Genomic DNA, 20929 nt, shown 5'->3' on the forward strand with positions numbered 1-20929 from the left:
CATTTTACATGTTCTTGTTTTATACTTTATAACAGGAGAATATTTATTGAGTGTTTTGGCATCATGAATCAGGTTGATAAATGATCATATGATATGATATACATTGTAGATGGACTAGAGGAAAGTTGTAATAAGCTACGAACGGAACGAGGTATGTATCAATTTGTTTCTATTTTTTTTTTTGTGTTTTGATTGTTCAACGAAAATCTTAAATCTTCTAATTCCGTTTTGTGACGTATTTTATATGAGTGATACAATTGTTGAAATATCGATATAGCGACAATAGTTTAACTCTTTTAACAACGATTACTATGCGCATTCAACAAAATACATACACACTCTTTCTTCGTCATATGTTTATGTCAACGAATCATTTGTTGAAATATCGAAATAGTGGCATAATTTCAGCCATTCTCGCATGTACTGTATGTGTACTCATTTACGCGCAGTTACATTTTATCGCAAATGCGAAAAACCAATTAATGATTTGTCGATAATCCGCCATGTTGTTTTAGTTTCTACTTCCCACGCACGCGCACATTACTGATTACGGACGGTAATTAATGTACTCTAGGAGAGACCTGAAAGATTAGTTCTGAAGTTTTTCATATATTATTTCAATTTCTTTTAAAATTTGCAATTGAGAGAAAGTTGTATTATATATAATAAGTTGCATAACGCTTGACTTCTGTTTTCAACGGTGATATCTTATGTTATAGACCCTCTAAGGAATAGAAACATGAATTTTACATTACAGAAGTTCTTTGTTTAAATTAATGTTTAAAATGCATCAAATCTGTTTGTTTGATCATTTGAATGATTTCTTACAACTCAATTCATCAAACTTTGTTTTTTTTAAGATATAATAACTGATTAAGAACAATTAACAGTTATGGTACTGATAAGAGGAAACACGATCGTGTTTTTCTCTTTTTGTCTTCTTGGAATTCTGTTTTAATCGTCAGTACGTAAATATATGATAATGTTGTAGAAATGAAGATATTCTTAACCTACACAAGAGTTTTGACATTATACCTTCAATGAGTGTATGAACGGATGTGATCAGAAATTGCAAACAGTTTTTGTGTTATCTTGTCGAGTGTTTTGGCATCATATTCGCTTCAAGATGACTTGATTTGTTATACATCGTAGATGAGCTATATGAGCGTTGTGTAGATATTAAAAATGGAGGAAGGTACGTGCCTACTCTTTTTGCCGTTTTTTAATTGATATTTTAAACGCCAGTGCGTAAAAGTCTTGAAATATTGAAAGATTGACAATATTTTAAGTCTGTACAAGAGTTTTAAACATCAGATCTTAGTTTGTGATGAAATGTCAAAATAAATTGCAAACGGAATGCGATAAGTCTTCCACTTTTTGCTGTTTCGTGTTTCACAATAGCAGTATACCTTTAAAGCGTTTTTTTAAACCATTGTTTGTTTGTTATTATGTTGTATGATATACATTACAAATGGACTACAAAAACATTGTCAAAATCTAAAAACGGAACGGAATTATCTCTTGTTTGTTCAACGGAAATCTCTGAGCTTCCGATTCCCGTTACAATTTATATACACATGTTTCAGTGATACAAATGTTAAAATATCGATTTAGTGGCAATATTCCAGCGCTTCCAACACTGATTACTTAACAAAACGCATACACACTATTTCGTTACTGTATTTGGATATCAATGAATCCTTTCTTAAATTATCGAAATAGTGGCATTATATCAGCAATTCACGGATATACTGGTAAACGTACTAATTTAAGTGCATAACACTTTTGAATTATTGTTTTAAACGCCAGTACTTTAGAATATTCTTATTTTTTTTAATCTTGAAGTAAATCTGGAAATATTGAAATGGTGACAATATTTAAAAACCTTCAGAGTTTTGACACAATACCTTAGTTTTCTGCAGGGACTTGATCTTTTTTGTATTTCTTTTCATATGCTATGATGGCAGCATATCGTTTAAGCGTTTATGGTTGACAGATATTTGATTTCATATACATTGTAGATGGACTACAGGAAAGTTGTCAAAATCCACAAGCGGAACGAGGTTCATGTCTCTTGATTTTTCAACGACAATATCTTACTTTTTCATATCACATTTTGTATATAAGCAACATTTGTTGCAATATCGAAATAATGGTAATATTTATGCAAGAGTAATTGGCATTAGTGTTTGACTTCTGAAGAATTTTATTGTTGTATTGGACACTGCGATCAGAACATAGCTCTGTGAAAATATAAAAAAATAATGGCATGATCCTGTAACATTACAATAACACCGTATCTCATTACCTTATAATTCATTCATTGTTGTAATGAACATTTGTCCCGAATCTCTACTTTTCGTAGTGATCTTCCCATTCAAGAGAATAAACAAATGAAGTCAGCGTGCATATTTGGCTGACACACCGGCTGTAAAGATTCATAGAAAGTCTGAAACCAAGTCTGGAAAAAAGATCTATTTCTATAGTTCATAGATAATAACTAGTTAGCATCATTAACTAGATTACACCCGTGCTATTTTATGAATGAAGACATATAACTAAATTCAGGGTGTTCCACAACAGTTATTTTGCCCTATGTACTATATGGAATATAGTACTGTTTGCGCATGTAACAAAATAGAAATAACAGTTTTGTAATATATTCTGTCTTAATTAGACATATATACACGATTAAACACCAATTATTATTCGTTTATAATATGTTATGTCGGCAGTTTTTCGGGGTATGAAAACAATTGTTTGCAAAGTGTTTGAATTCCCGTAAAGAATTCTTACGAAATTCGGCAACTAATATAGTTATTATATCCATGTAAAAAGTGACATCAATGCTTCTTATTAATTTTTAGACTATTTGATTTTCTTTCGCATTTTACATTTTCTTGTTTCATACTTTATAACAGGAGACTATTTATTGAGTGTTTTGGCATCATGAATCAGGTTGATAAATGATCATGTGATATGATATACATTGTAGATGGACTAGAGGAAAGTTGTAATAAGCTACGAATGGAACGAGGTATGTATCTATTTTTTTTATATTTTTTTTTGTCTTTTGATTGTTCAACGAAAATCTCAAATCTTCTTTTTTCGTTTTGTGACGTATTTTATATGAGTGAAACAATTGTTGAAATATCGATATAGCGAAAATAGTTCAACTCGTTTAACAATGATTACTATGCGAATTTAACAAAATACATACACAATCTTTCTTTGTCATATGTTTATGTCAACGAATCATTTGTTGAAATATCGAAATAGTGGCATAATTTCAGCCATTGTCGCATGTACCGTATGTGTACTCATTTACGCGCAGTTACATTTTAGCGCAAATGCGAAAAAAATGAAATAATGATTTGTCGATAATCCGCCATGTTGTTTTAGTTTCTACTTCCACGCACGCACGCGCACATTACTGTTTAAAGACGGTAATTGATGTAATTTGGGTGAGACCTAAAAGTTTGTTCTGAAGTTTTTCATATATTATTTCAATTTCTCTTAAAATTTGCAATCGAGAGAAAGTTGTATTATATGTAATAAGTTGCATAACGCTTGACTTCTGTTTTCAACGGTGATATCTTATGTTAAATTGTATAGACCCTTTAAGGAATAGAAACATGATTTTTACATTACAGAAGTTCTTTGGTTAAACTAACGTTTAAAAGGCATCAAATCTGTTTGATCATTTGAATGATTCTTACAACTCAATTCATCAAACTTTGTTTTTGAGATATAATAACTGATTAAGAAGAATTAACAGTTATGGTACTGATAAGAGGAAACACGATAATATACATTGTAGATGGACTAGAGGAAAGTTGTAATAAGCTACGAACGGAAAGAGGTATGTATCTTTTTTTTTCATATAATAACAAAACAAAAACACCCGTCCTATTTGATGAATGAAGACATATAACTAAATTCAGGATGTACTGTTTATTGGAATTACAAAGCAAAATCCCTAAATTAAAAAAAAATAATGCTGAAGTCAATCTTAAATAGTTTAATTTGTACATTAGACAGACTACATGAAAGGCATTAGATATTACGGAAGGAATACGGTGTGTTTGCTTGATTAAATCAACGACAGGGTAATGTAAGGACGGCATCCCATGTATGCGGTGTGCTACGTATGAAGTACGAGGTGCATATTTGTGAGAATGCGGTATTGGAATTGCATCAATACATGTGTCTTGTCGAACTAAATTTATATTTTCATTACCACTCTTCTAACATGAAATCTTTTACGTATGATCAACATCTTTCACCAAAACGAGTATAGGAACTAAAGTGTATGTGCCTGTCCGTCTGTCCGTCAGTATATGAGTCTTGCAGTCGTTACCGTTAATGTTGACTAAAACATGACATACTTGAGACCAACGTTACTTCCAGGTGTCAAATTACTTTGATTTGAATCTTCAGATTCCATTGTTCTATTGGTGTTCTTTCTCTAAAATCTGTAATTTCAATGCTAATTGGTCAAAGGATATATCATGAGATCAATTGATTATAATTTACGTTTGGAAAGTGTTTATTAATATCATAATAAGTTTTGGGAAACATGTTTCAATGTTTTAATTTTTGCTCATCAAGGATCATAAAAATTGTTAAGACTTGTTTCATAAGATATATTATGACATGAACCGTCGATTAAGATCATGTATATCATACATACATATATCAGCAGGCTGATAACATACCAACGACTAGAATTATGACATAATATTTATTATATAAGTGGCCCGAAGGTTAAGGGCATTTAAGCAATAAACTGTGACCAGATCGGACATACAGTTGATATGAAGCCCATCCAGAAGGAAGATGAATCGAATGACTTTCCATCCTTTTTTGTTACAGTTTTCATTTTAAAGCATGGCTACATCTTACACATTCAAAAAGAAAAAACAACTATCCATGAAACCTGTTATGGAGTAAATATTATCTTGACGGCATCGTATTAAAAGATGATTCTCTATAAGGGAGTTCGATATACGTTTTGAATTTACTTCGTAATAAGCAGAAATTCGTACACCGCAGGTTCGTCTTAGAAAAAAAGTTTACTGTACATATTTACTCATGTAAGACAAAACAAAGGTATATGATCTCTTTTGTTTATCAGAGAGAGGAGCTCAACACAATGAAGATTCAACAGAAACAGACGCCAGGAGTGATCCAGGTATGGATAATCTTAGTTTATCTTTATTCCGAAATGAAAATAATATCTTCTGAAAGGAAGTTTGTATCAATTTCAACTCCATATATTACTGTAGCATTATATGAAAAAATACAAAGCTATTATAACTATAAAAATGATAAAATGAAAAATGACACAACAATAATGAAATACAATATAAACATATTATCTTGATATCCAATACTAGCTTATCATGAGAATTTCCTTTTAAAACAAGGAAACATACGCTTAAATATTGACATTATTGTAATATAACATGATATTTATGTTTCGTTCTTCGAAAATGTCCAAGTATATTAAGAAATAAAAAGTTGAAATGTCCAATTATATCCCTGTAACTAATGGCAGTGGCGTTTATTGATGCAAAAGGGTGAAAATTCACTTTGAAAGAAAATTTCGGATTTTCGGGAATTCTGCTATAAATTCTTGGGTGTTAATGAGTTAAACAAGATGTAGTTATCACTTTGGAATCCTTTGTATTTATCCGGGTTGATGTACACAAGCATACCACCTGATTCCTCCCGTTTATGGTTTCTTAGCATCTATGCGGTTTTGTATCAGAATGATATTTAGCATGGATGCTGATATAATGTACTGAAAATAAAACCAAACCTTCATTATCTGATGTAGCAATGTCAATGTTGTAGATTGTCTGCTATTTAGGCAGAATTATCTTATGCTTGTCTCCATAACCCGCCTCCGATTCTACAGTTTAAACAATATACAACCAAGGTTGCAAAATTTATTCAGAACACTTTTGATCTTTATTTTTTAAAATTCAAACTTTTTTAATATATTTACAAGTTCAATCAAGTAAGAAAAATGTTTTAGAAAACGAACTTAACGCATTTTGTCGTTGACAATTACGGTTTTATATAAATCATACGTAGTTTCTCATTAAAAAGTTGCTTGCAGAACGAAGGAAAATAATTATATGATAAGACTGATATAGAATATTCTACAGCGGGAATCAATATCCTACTTGATATGTAATTTATAAATATCATTTAACAGTTGTCCGACTTATTTTACCAGATGGATCTGATATCGATAAAATAACAAGCTATGAAGAAACATTAACAAAGATTGCTCGTATTCCTTCGTCTGATCACACGACGGAAGTTCGGGGTAAGTTTAATGATATCACTGAATAATTGACATGCATAATATATTTTATATAAATATTACATTCATTAAAGGATGGCAGTGCCCAGTGTCACCCCGTGGATACCACCGCGGCAAAGCCGATGAAGACATTGATATTCTGAGGGGTGAAACTAGGCACTATCACCCTCTTATGCAGGTAGTGTTTATTTTACCTCGAGGGATAATTCTGCCTTCTGATTGGTCGAGAGATATTTGGCATTTCACAGTATCACACGGCAGTTAGCATTAGAATAATAGGAGACGATAGACACATCCGTATCAACCGACTAACAAAGGGTAATGTGTATATTTGACAGTACAAAATATTAACCGTCCGAAAAAGATGCGCACTTGTTTCTGTTTTTCGACGCCATGTTTGTTTTTTGAAGAGACGCTTCAAAATGTATCCCAAGCTATTAATAAATAGTTTTGACAAATTAGGCTGTTTATCAATATATATATATATATTTTAATTAAGTACGGAGCTTTCCGTTTACACCTTTTCGCTTAACGTCCAAGCGTTATATGTAGGTTTTTATGAATCCCGTCGGTGATTAGGTGCACGGAAGACATGCGATCACAAGCGTCTTCGTGACGCTACTAATGTTGTAAACAGACGACGTGACGATACCAAAATTAATTGAGATTTGCAAAAACGTCAAGATGTTAACAAACATAGGCGACAAGACAACAAAAATATGTCACTGAATGCTTTTTGTGAGTATTCGTTTTACAACGTAATGGTAATAAGCTAATATGGTACATTTTATTTTACTGCCGACGGTGAGTTTTTACTAAAATAAATGATACCTTTCAACAAGTTTGGAAAACTAGTCTAAACTTTTAGTAATAATGAAATAAATACTACGTGCATTAGAGGGTGAAAATGCCTAGTGTCACCCTTCGGAATTAATCTTAAAGGTATATGTAAATCTCTATAAACTTTGGTTTCGTCCGGTCGGCTGTTTCCGACGGTATAACAAAAACCAACATACAGCGTTTGGATGGTAAACGAAAAGGTGTTAACGGAAACCTTCGGATTTAATTTGAAAAAAAAATAATGATAAACAGACTAATTTGGCAAAACTATTAATAAAAAGCTTCAGACAAGATTCCGAAACGTTGCTTAAAAACAAAGATGGCGTCGAAAAAGAAAACAGTGCGCATCACCGGTTGCTAGTGGGTTGCTACGAACGTGTCTATTGCCTTCTATTGTTTTAATTAAAACTGCCGTGTTACAGTGTGAAATGCCAAATATCTCTTCACCAATTAGAATGCAGGATTTCACTTGGGGTATAATAAAACCAAATGCTATGGCTTATATCAAACTTTTATTATGTTAATATGGTACTTTACTGGCCAGGTAATATCTACGATAAAGCTATGTCGTAACACCATATTAATCTCAACAACGACTTATAATAGTTCCGGCAAAATAGAAATTGAGGGATAATGATTTCAGATATCTTACTGAAATATTGATGTTATCTTTCCCCATTTAAATAACATAAAACTGCGTAGAATCTTATTTCGTTAGAACAATGAGAAAAATGAGATCAAACTAGGAGTCAACATAATGATTATTATATTAGATGGACTACTACAAAATGTAAAATTCACAAACCGAGATCATTTAAGATTTGTCAGTATCGAGTTGATACCCAAAAGAGGGTATCACTTTGGGCCTTGTTACGGCCACTTATTGATAAGCAAACTATTTGAAGATACTTTAAGGTCAACTGCACATCGTATGCTATTCTGAACTTTTCATTTCTGGGCTCATACTAAAAGCAGAAAAGGGCAGAAGGGTAAATGCTGTGTAATTAAAGGAGTTGTTATTTTCTATACAAAAGCCCGGATAGGCGACCCTACTTTAGCTCCCGTTATATGTGTAAGTATAAGACCCATATATTGTTTTAGTATACAGTAGAGTCCAGTCATTACAAATTCACTCCGGATAACGTTAGAGACGTGTATCACAAAAGGTTCGATCTCTAGGATATAGCGGACGTACATATACTAATCAAATAACTCAACGAGATAAATAATGGTGCAAAGAACTATTTATCATTTGATTTCCGTGTTTTCCAATTCAATGAAGCCATTGTATAAATGTTATTTATTACACACATATAATATACTTTATTGTGACTGGTTGTTTCTGATGAATGGTATCTTTTTCTACGCGAGGAAATAACCTTATTTGTTTTTACTACAAATGAACTAAGAAACTTTGGATCGAGCGACGACAATACACTTATCTGTAGATTCATAACGGTGTATAAAATCAGTATTAATTATGGAGTCAATTTTGAACATAACAGCTCGAAATCTGAGACGTCCCGGAAAAGTCACAATATAAAATGTCGCTTGTGTAGTCATTTATGCCTTACAAAATTGATAGATTTCATCATTTTCCATTGCATTAAATTCCCCGTTTTATTAAGTAATCATTTAAATGTAAAAGTTTGATAATGGAATGCATGATTGAATGGTTAATATTTTTATATATGCTTGATATCGCGTTATTACAGCGCATTGGAACTTGACTCACTTCTGATGTTTAGTTATACGGCCGATTCGAAACTGGTCGATTTATTATTTGTTAAACTCCAAACGGTAAGGAACAAAGACAAATATCAGTCATATTATAAGCAGAATATATCATTCGTTTCCCTTCATATGAGGTTGATGACACTCGTTTCGAATTTTTCATTTTTGTTCGTATAAAGCTCCTCGGGACAGCCCTTTTTATACCGTCCATCATTCTTGCATTCCAAAATGGCCATCGATTGGTCGGAGTATGGACTTAATACCACATTTATGTGATATCGTTGCTGCAACAACCAACCTACATATGTATACACTAAATTGAACTTTTACATCCGGACTGACAAGGCTCTTTCGTCACGGTATTCCTACGAAATTAGGTTAAAGATAAATAAATCGGTCAAATACCATAACAAATTAAACTGATAGAAATCCATTTTATCACTGCTGTATCGCATAAATATTTTTTTAAATGTGCATATCTATATGAAAGAAATACTTTATCAAATTGATAATATATCAATACATCTATAACATTAATTTGCCATCCTGGCATGTTAGGAACAGTCATCAAATGTAAAACAAAAGTATCGTTTATTCGTGGTAGTCACGTGTGATCATATATGACCGTGTTGCTTTTCTTTATTGTAAGCGAATAACATTTACGTTTGTTTTCTTCGTGTTAGTAAGAAAAACGTAGCAATATGTATCATTTATGGATTTTGTTGTAGGAAAAAGGCCAAGGTATGAAAAAGGTAAAAATGATAAATGATATTTACGTATAATATCTTCATAATTAATTATAATCAGTAGTTCTGTTTCATGGTTTGCTTTCTGTCTAGTTGTCTTACAATTCAATGACACGCATGGTAATGACCTCAGAAGACCCACATTATGAATGTAAACATTAATCAAAAGTGCCTGATATAAATGCACATATATATATGTTGTGTTATGTATATGTATCACCTCTGTATGCAAACAAATCTCATTAAAGGAATCTCGAATGTTAAACAGCGAAGATGCTATCCTGGTAGGAAACATTTAATAACTGTCCATGAATAACTGATGTATATATTGTTATGAACTCTAACCTTTTTTAACTGAGTTTTAACATTACAATATATCACTGACCCTGACTATATGTACACAGCTAATAACGAACGATTTGTTCTACTGATAGACATTCAGTTAACTATCCCATTGTTAGTTTATACATTATGGAGTTATCTCCCTTGCGATGGGATTTTTATCGACTGTGACATCATTTTTGTGAATAACATTCAAGTCGTTGTCTGAAATTTTGTGACATTACACTTACTTTAAACATCAAAGCTAATACCTATCTGCAATGACAGATATTTATCTAATATGGAATGACGGAAATCATCGTTATTCCTTAGATAACGACAGAGACAATGAAATTAAACATGATTCACAGTAAGGAAATTCGTTGTATGTTTTGAATTAATTTTGTAATAAGCAGAAATCACACAGGTTCGTCTTAAGAAGAAAGTTTCCTGTACATATCCTCTCATGTACGATAAATAAAAGGTGTATGATCTCTTTTGTTTATAAGGAAGAGGAGGTCAATACAATGAAGAATCAACAGACAAGGTCAACAGGTGTGATCCAGGTATGAGTAATCTTAAGTTATCCTCTTTATATCCGAAATTAAAATAATATTTTCTGAAGGGAAGTTTGTGTCAATATTAACTCGATATATTGCATTAATATATAGAAAAAATGCAACGCTAGTACAATAACCATAAAATAATAAAATGGAAACAGAGACTTACAATGAAATAAAATATCACATTTTTTTCTTGATATCCAATATTTTGTATCGTAAGAATTTCCTCAAAAAACACGGAAACATAAGCTAAAATATTCACATTATTTCAAAATAATGTGCTTTTTTTTAATGTGTTTTTAGAATTTATCCAAGTATATTAAGAAATAAAAAGTTGAAATGTCCAATGATATCTCTGTAACTAATGGCAGTGGCGTTTAGTGTGTAATAGGTTTTAAACAAGGTGTAGTTATCACTTTGGACTCCTTTGTATTTATCCGATTTGATGTACACTAGCATGCCAACTGATCCATGCCGTTTTTGGTTTCTTAGCATATATGCAATTTTTTATCAAAATTATATTTAGCATGCTGATGTAATTTACTGAAAATAAAGCCAAAATTCAAATACCTTCTGTACAGCAATGTTCATGTTGTACATGTTAATGTCTGTTATTTTGGCAGAATTCAATTGTCTTTATTAAACCGCCTCCTATTTTATATTCTAAACAATATACTTCAAATAGAAGTCACAATGTATATTCCGAACACGTATTTAATAACGTGACGTCATCAATACATGCGTCGTAACTGCGACGCGCATTGTAGATGACGTCATCAATTGTTACGTTCCATCGGTAATGGTGAGATGAAAAAAACTGGAAACCAAGTGGAATTTCATTATTTGTTCTACTTAGTAATGGGAGAAAAAAATCAAACATAATGTAACAGGGTGCAGGATTTACAATAAATTGAATACCTGCCTCTGCCAGGGATCGAACTCGGTACCTCTGGATTACTAGTCTGACGCTCAACCGATCGAGCTAAAGAGAAGTTCTCTTTAGCCGAGCGATATATTGCGTCCAGTATTGACCAGGGTTACATACTACCCTTCCAGGAATCAACTCGTCCTCGAGTTTCCAGGGGTCACAACGATTCCTTCGCAGGTATCGTAAAGTATCATTCCCGAGTCCCTACATGGGCGCCAATGTAAAAGGGTACAGGATTTACAATAAATTTAATACCTGCCTCTGCCAGGGATCGAACTCGGTACCTCTGGATTACTTGTCTGACGCTCAACCGATCGAGCTAAAGAGAAGTTCTCTCTAGTGAAAAAATTTGAAATCATGAAAGATTTTTACCGTCAACCCTCGGCAAGCCTTGGGTTGACCGGCCATAATCTTTCACTCGGGTTGAGATATCCCTATATACTCCACACACCCATGTATGATTCTATTAATCTTTATTTCAAATAACCCAAGCCTTATAAATATAAATATTTACAAGATTACTCAGTAAGAAAATTAGGATAGAAAACCGGAAAAAACGCATTTAGTTGTTGAAAATTATGGTTTTGTATACTTCATTCTTCTCGTTACAAAGTTGTTTGCAGAAAGAAAAAAAAATGGGAAACAACGGGAATCATTAGCCTACTTGATACATAATTTATGTTTATCAATCAATAGTTGACTGATTTATTTTATCAGATGGATCTGATATCAACACAGAAACAAACTACGAAGAAACACCAAATGACGTTATTATAAGTTCGTCTGATCACACGACGAAAGCTTGCGGTAGGTTTTAATAATTCACATGCATATTATATTACACAATAAATACTATGTCATATATTAATACTTTGATTTTGGTCAATATGATGCTATACTGACTGTTATTCATACAGAAGGGCTATGTCGTGGATTTGTGAATTTCAGTTCCGACAATTGATGAAATATTAAATCACATAGATGAAATTCATAAATATGGATATATGTGCCATAATTCTTCATTCTCACGAACGAACATTAGCTTTTAAGATATTACCATCAAACAAAAGTTACCAGCGTTTTGAGATTTGCAATATTTACAATGCACTAGTTTTAATGTTTCATATACAAATAAGAACTCAACAAAGTTTTTAAAACATGCATAAGGCATGAAAACAAAAACTTAAACAGTGCGTAAAATATCATATTTATAATGCACCATACACGCTTGTCTGTTCATTTGATTGTTTTCTACAACTTAATTAATCAAAACTTATAAATTTTCAATTGATTAACGATGAAAACATAACATGTCAAAAGTCTTTTCATACATGTAATATACCAATACATCTTAAACATTTATTTTTGAAATTTCCGGCATGTTTGGAAAAGTATGCAAATGTAAAGCAAAGTTATCGTTCATTCGTAGTAATCACGTGGCGTCATATATGAAATTGATTTTCGTTATCGTAAACGAATTGCATTTCCATTTGCTTCGTGTTTGTAAACAAAAATAAGTAAAAATTTTAATTTTGATTTTGATGCAGGAAAAAAGCCAAGGTATACAAAATGTAAAAAACGTAAGTAGTATATACTTAATATATATTAGTTAAAATAATTTAAACAGTCGAGATGTTTTATGTTATGTAGTCTGTCTAGTTAAAATTAACACATCCACTATTTAAATTCATCCACATATTATATGGAAATAACCTTAGAAAATCCACATTTTGAATGTAAACTTCAATTAAGCATGGCAGTTCATTTTTGTTGACACAATCAAAAGGATCTTAATATAATAATTAAATGCATAGTATTTTTCTTTCTTTCTGGTTATTACATCGATATCTTCATGTGTTGGGTTCTATTTGTTTAGAAAGTTAATGCGTATGCATATCTTAAATTCGAATTATTTGCACGAATTCAAACTACATTTGTATGTCTGCTTTTCTTTAAGGTCACTGGGATATAATATCATAAACTGTATTTACAATTTCTTAAGTACTAAATACTGAGTAATATATTGTGTCTGTAGAATGCGTAAACGGAGATGTATCAAATAGTCTAAGGACATTGAACGTCACACAACTGTCAATATCCTTAACATTTAGAAACGTGCGTTTCAAGGCAACACGGAATATAGTTTTCACATAATTATTAGGTTCCTTCTGACTCCATATAGGCAAGGGCGACAGAACTAAAAGTTGGAATCGAAACAGATACTTTAAATTCATGTTAAGAACCAATATGGTTTTCGATATGACATCTAGCTTTGTTGAATGACGTATTTTTGCATTTTAATCGTTTAAAGGTAGACAACAACGAAATGTGAATAATGCACAGCAAGGAGGCTATCCAGGTAGGGAATTTATGAATTATAAAACGCATTCATGTATTAGTGCTTGAGGTTATTAGAAAAGAAAATATCATGATTACAAGTCCGTTAAGATAATATTTCAGGACTTAAAAGAATGCTGATTTAAATATAATGAAAATTGTAAGAAATCAGTGTTATGAGGATTTGTTGTCGATCTAACTCGAAACAACATGTAATAAAGATATAAATATTCTGTTTCATTCCAAATAAAAATTGATACAAAAGCATATAGGCAAGAGAAACAGAAACACAATATAGCAAAGAGATACACGCACACTTTAAAAGCTATGACACCTCAAAAAATTGTCCTTTTCTTTTCGTTTTAATTAAAGAAAGACAACATCGACATCAGACGTCGATTATAAAATTATTGCAAAGGGTCTGGTTAATTGAATAAAACCTTATTTAAAAATATTATTCATTCGGATAAAAAAGGTTTCGTTCCTGGTCGAAATATTTCATATGTTAACAGACTTATCCAAGTCGTTTTTGAAAATATGGATTTTAGAAGGAGCCATTATTTTCATAGATCTATCTAAAGCTTTCGATAGAGTAGAATGGTCATTGGTTAACATATGCCTAGAACAATTTAATTTTGGCGCAAAATATAAAAATTGGATAACAATGCTTTTAAAAGATTCAAAGACATGCATTAAAACGAACGGGTATGTAAGTAAATATTCACCGATATCAAAATCAGCAAGGCAAGATTGTCCAATTGCTCCGATTTTATACATCCTAAAAGCTGAGCTTGCTTTATAAGACGAAACGAAAATATTAAAGATATGGCACTTCCGAATAAAACAGAAGCTACTAGTAACATGCTTGCAGACGACACACAATTCTTCGTAAGGGACAAACATTTGATTGTAGAAATATTAAATATCTTAGATAAAACAACAATTATAAATTTAGGTAGATGGAAGCATTGATACGTCATCGATGAAAATTTGATATGAAAAGAAAAAATAACAAAAAAAATTCGTCATGCTTGGAGGTTCGGAAAAGTATGTGGTGAGAGTTTGGTAATAAAGTCTTTAGTAATGTCACTTATAGGTTATGAAATAGAAGCACGTGATATCCTACAAGGTTCTATTAAAGAAATCGATTCATTAATATGTGAATGTGTAATGGAATGGAAAAAAGGATTAAGTCAATAGGAAGAAGTCATCAAAACAGTTCGATGATTTGGGAATGGAAATTGTTAGAGAATTCATCTTCAGTAGGCAAAGACAAATACAGTGGAACTCGGTTATTACGAACTCGAAGGGACCGAGATAAAACTTTGAGTTATCCGAGTGTTCGAATTAAACGAGTTATCATGTCTACTGACGATATATTTACTTGGTATATCTATACTAGTTCCATTTCTTTAAATGATGTGAAAAAGAGAGATGTCAAAATCGCCGATGGTAGTTGCAAAATTAAAACAATAAAACCGAGATATGTATTTTGAAATAATGTTCTACAGCAGATTTATGAAAAAGAAAATCGGCATTTTCGGCGAACTCCGTGTCCAAAAAATCTCATTTCGAGTTATAAGAACATTTTATGTACGATTTTTGTCATTCGGACCCAAAATTTACTTCGTATTATCCGATTTCTTCGAGTTTTCCGAATTAGAGTTATCCTAGTTCTTTAAACAAACATAAAGAGGGATTCGGCCGGGACCGGCAAAGTATTTCGTATTAAGCCGAGTTGTCGAATTATCCGAGTTCGTATCAACCATGTTTCACTGTACTGTACAAAAGTTTGCAAAGTGATATTGACACATGGAATCCAATCAATAAATACTGGTTAAGCTATATGGATGGAAAATGTAGAGTTAACTATTTTCTATGTAAAAAATATCAGACATACGCCCTATTGACACATAAAAAATTCCACTTTTCTACAGAAATCTTATTGAAGCATGGGCAAATTTCCTAAAACAAGCCACATAACTCGCAACAAAAACAAAATACTACAACAGCCAAATTTTGGAATTATTTTCAACCAATACAATAAAGCAGCCATATACTTTTTTATTCTTTTCTCAAAAACAATATTTATACAATACGAGATTTATGGGATGAACGCAGAAATAATTTTAAAGATGATTTTGAAATATTTAATATGATAATTGATAAAAGATGAAATATTGATAAAATTGTATCATTGAAATAGCAAAGTTTAAGATTGCATTTCCGATACAATGGTTGAATATTCTAAAAGAAATTGATGCGATAGATTTTGTTTACCTTAGTGTAGACGTCAATCTTAACATTATAGGGAAAGATAACAAACCGATAGCATACAAAAGGCTGAAACTAAAGATAATAACGTGTAAAAGAAATTCTGATGCAGATCCATTCTGTAAATTAAAATTGGAATTTCAAAAAAGTATAATTGGGAATTAGTATGGAAAAAATATACAAAATGCCATTACAATAAATCAAATAAAAACACAGAAAAAGAAAATTGTATCAATAAATTATGTTCAGAATATTTTAGGTAAACTCAGATAAAGGATTTAAGCATTGAGGAATGAGCTACAGAACGCGAGGATGAATTCAGAATGAAATGAATTTAATAAATGAGTATGAATGAATCACAAAATGAATATATCAATGAACAATATCAAGAATGAGAAAAAATAAGTGAACGATTGGAAGGTTAGAGAGAAAATTAATGTTGAATGAGAGCCATCTTGCAAGAGGACAATTATGATGGAATGCTGAATCAAGGTTCCTAACCCTGGCAGTCATCTACGCTTATCATGTCTGGAGAATTTTTGTGTTTAAAAAAACACGATTTGTTCTACTGATAGACATTCAGTTAACTATCCGATTATTCCGTTATACATTATGGAGTTATCTTCCTTACAGTGGGACGTTACCGACTGTGGCATTTTTTTGTCAATAAAATTCAAGTCGTTGTCTGAAATTTTGTAACATTACACTTACAGTAAACTTCAAATATAATGACAGACATTTAATATGTACATGTAATATTATTGTAATGTGGAAAGCCGGAAATCATTGTTATTCCTTTAGATTACGACAATAAAAGGTGGTGTTTCAATAATGTTAAAAATCCTTTAGAAACTGCCCACCATCCAATTTCCATTGCATATCGAAAGTACTACTAGTTGCCCCTTTAAAATAAGACTACTTTTTGCTTTTATGATTTTAAAAAGGCGCAAATGGCCTGAAAGGTTTGTGTTCATTTTAAATAAAACTACCGTCACAAATATGTCCAAATAGGTCATCCTTTGTTAAATATTCTACATTTTTTATTCAAAAATCATTTGAGTAGATTATAGACTTTACATCTCAGTCATTTCTGAACGGAAAATTTTATTTTAATAAATATTTTAACAACAAAAATAAAGGAAAACGAAATATTGCTCTTCGTCATCTCATTTCACCATATTAAAGAAGGTGTCCACAATTTCGCCCTGCATTAAACATACTCTCACGACATTCTCTGTCTATGTGTCAATAAGTTTCAAAATTAAAATAAAAAAAAGAAAATATTGGATTTAATTATAGCGTGTGCAGGGAGCAACAGAGCTCTGTTTTGTTAACATACCTAGCTAATCATTTCCAGTTTAAGATTCCAGAGTCCAATTTAAGTGAAAATTAGTGTATACAAATGTAGTAATACTTTTGGATGTTAAATGCAATGGTACCAGTTTCGAAAGTATTGGTTGCCATGGTAACAAAATGGAGTCCTCTGATTGACTGAAATTTAGATAATGTCAGATAGAAGTGATAATTGATATAAAGGGGCTTTGAGGTATGCTGAATATTATGGTATCACTTTCAAAAAGATTGGTTGCCATGGTAACAAAATGGAGGCCCCTGATTTGTTGAAATTTAGATAATGTCAGATAGAAGTGATAATTGATATAAAGGGGCTTTGAGGTATGCTGAATATTATTGTATCACTTTCAAAAAGATTGGTTGCCATGGTAACAAAATGGAGGCCCCTGATTTGTTGAAATTTAGATATTGTCAGATTAAAGTGAAAATTTGTATATAGGGATTATCAAGTATGCTGAATAACAAAGGAATTCTTTCGAAATGTTTGATTTTCAGGGTAACAAAATGAGCGACTCTGGTTGAAGTTTGCATATTTTAGATATAAGTGAAAATTGGTACATATAAATTATGAGGTATGCCGAATACGGTAGTAACAGTTTTGAAATACTTTGTTGTCATGGTAACAAAATAATGGACCCTGATTGGTAAAAATTGAGATTGTAGCTTTTGTGGTGTTGATATTTTTTTAGTTGAAAATCAAATGTAATTCTTTAATCTACATAAATTAAATTTCAAATCATTTTTATCTACCTAAGATGAAAGGATAATCTTATTTTTTTCTTTTGAAATTGATTTACTAACGAAAATGCATTTCCTTCCGATTATTATTTGATTTCTGATATCAAAAAAGAAACCATTTGTTTCACTCAAAGCATATCTTTATATTTACGTAGTTCTATCACTATTTGCTGTTGTATTATGGTAACTATGGTCAATTATAAATTAACAGTCACCTAGGACACATTTGCTTTTTTTTAGAAAATCCTCTCTCCCTACATTTCAGCTTTTGAAGTCCTTTTCCCGGATTTCAAATTTTTTGAAAAATAATCTGCTATAAGATTATACATATGGCATGTTTCTTTTTAAAAATGATTTAAAAGTGTGCACAAAATTGATAACATGCGAGATATTTGGTGCAAACTTAATACCCTTAATTTTTATTCTGTCAAGAATTTGACATATTTCGCTATATATAAAGCACGATTTGTAGTGAAAATAATTAGTAAATATCATTATAATTGGTAGAAAATAAAGAATGAAGTATCTTTGATTACCAAAAATAAGAAAGAAAATTGTTCAAAAGGTGGCCACTAGGGGTTCCCTTGACACATACATGGAGTATTTTTGACAACATTTTTTCAAGCCCTTTCAAGCAAAATAAAAAAGTACATATAAAGTAGTAATGTACCTAGACCTAAAACACTGCAAAATTTGAAAAATGGGACATGTTTTGCAACCCCACGTTGTGTGTGATAAGTTCCCTTTTTAGAAAGACGCGACGATTATCTGTGGCGTCATTATCTTCTACAGATGGTATGTTTTAATCTGTAGACAATGAAAAGTACATAATAATTTCTTAACATAATCTGTCTGGGAACAGAACATTTTTTTCACAAAGGTGGGCGGTATTCCAAAAGGCCGTAATACGTCGAGTTATTCCACTATCAGGCCATTGATTGTGTAAGTGTACTGGGTGTTGGATAAATTTATTGATATTACACTAGTAGAATAACACCTTTTGGTCTTTTGACTGTTTGAAATTTTAATTTTTACCCCAACTACTCTCTTCTTATTGTCATGCGCAATTTGTTAAAGTTATCGATCATGGAACAAACCGCTCTTGAAGCGACTGTTTGATGACGTCCTAATCTCTCTTATTTTCCCATTCATGGCGGGAAGTAGATATCACTTTGCCGTGAAGATGTCGGGATGTAGTTCGACAATGATTAGAATCTAGATTCAATTAAAAAGACGTTCGGTGGGTGAGTAGGCATACATGTAACAGTTGTTTATAATCAAAATAATTTGATATTAAAGGCCAAATACCTCGCCGAAACGGTATTTAATTTTAAAAATGGGAATGTAAAACGAGATCGATAATTTTATAGAGAATCGCAAAAGTTATCACCATACCATTATCGTCACCTTAATTTTCATATCGCGAGTCATCTAATAGTTCCCCCGTTGTCCCAATTACCGCGCGGTAGTTGATTATCACCGCACCAGAAGGCAAAACAGCGAAATTAAACCCAACTGTTATCATATATTACGCAGGATAGCTTGCATAAGTTTCAAGTTATAACCTCATCTTAAGCCATCGATATATATCTTCTTATGTTATTAATCATTTTAATTTTTGATATTAATGGATTGTAATGGAACCTTTAATACACTCTCTGAGCAATTAAGATTTTTGAATATTAATAACTCCTATTTGCTTATAATGATATCACTACACCTTATTTGCATATGTCGGCAAATAACGTAATCTTTTAATTAGTTTGTCCGTCAAGTAGATGATTTCACTGGGGTAGAAATATGTCACCCAACTCAGGGTTATTGGATATAAAATTTATTTTACAGGAGTGAGTTATTTTTTTTTAAAGTTACAAAAGACACGAGCTTCAGCAAGTGTCTTTTGTAACTTTTAAAGAAAAAACTCATTCGTTTAAAATAGATTCAATAATCAACAACTACTCGATGTGTAACCTCTATATCTACAACGGTGTGAAATACGGCGTTAAGTGAAAGAACTTTAAGTAAAAAAAAAAAATACCTTACTAAAGATATTTTCAGTTTTAAAAGTTTTCGTACCCGGGACCGTCTTTCAAACATCTCACTAAAAGACATAACGCCGACTAAGTCGGCGAGACAAAGCCTAGTAAAAGTAATGTTGGCGATTAACTTGTAACTAACATATCATAGATAATACACGACATATGGTGTTTTATATGACTGAGAGTTTTGCCGTTTTCTGATTGGTCTTGACCGCTCCGACAGGTCTTGACAAAATGCATTGCCAACCTAAGACTGATGAACACCTGTTCAGAGGTTAACATTGTAAATCCGGTAACCTGGCTATAAATAGACACAGGAAATTCCCTGTCTCTTCCACATTTTTGACCAATTAAAATAGAGCATTGCCGATCATCGGGCAATAGCCAAATCCAACATGGCAGATAACTGTTAGGAAGGGTTAGAAAAGATCTTTTAACACATTTAAATGTTACTATATTGTTCGAAAGTTTATATTGTGAAGAAGTACAGCAGAAGAATTAAAAGTACCTAATGAGGATACTTGGAGGAAGATTTTCATGACATTTTGTTTGATTTGAGTAGTCATTGCGCTGTCCTCGTTTCAAAATTGTTCAAAGTAGAAAAAAACTTGTATCATTGTATCGTTTCATATAACAAAACTATTATTGATTTTGTAGGTTAACACCTTTGTTAAACCTTTGAAAGGTGATATTTCCCTCGTCCTTCGGCCTCGGGGAAT

General features: G+C 31.8%; 1 protein-coding gene and 1 long non-coding RNA gene across 2 annotated transcripts in view; both read left to right on the forward strand.

Moving 5' to 3' along the window:
- The window catches only part of LOC138331752 (uncharacterized), a 51605-nt gene that overhangs the window by 26219 nt on the left and 4457 nt on the right, over positions 1 to 20929 (forward strand). The window lies entirely within an intron of this gene.
- On the forward strand, positions 108 to 6341 carry LOC138330872 (uncharacterized). The gene is made up of 5 exons (XR_011209608.1): positions 108 to 151; positions 2996 to 3037; positions 3821 to 3862; positions 5138 to 5194; positions 6248 to 6341. It is a non-coding gene; the product is annotated as an uncharacterized lncRNA (long non-coding RNA).

Source organism: Argopecten irradians, chromosome 9, assembly GCF_041381155.1.
Source record: "Argopecten irradians isolate NY chromosome 9, Ai_NY, whole genome shotgun sequence".
Taxonomy (NCBI): Eukaryota; Metazoa; Mollusca; class Bivalvia; order Pectinida; family Pectinidae; genus Argopecten; species Argopecten irradians.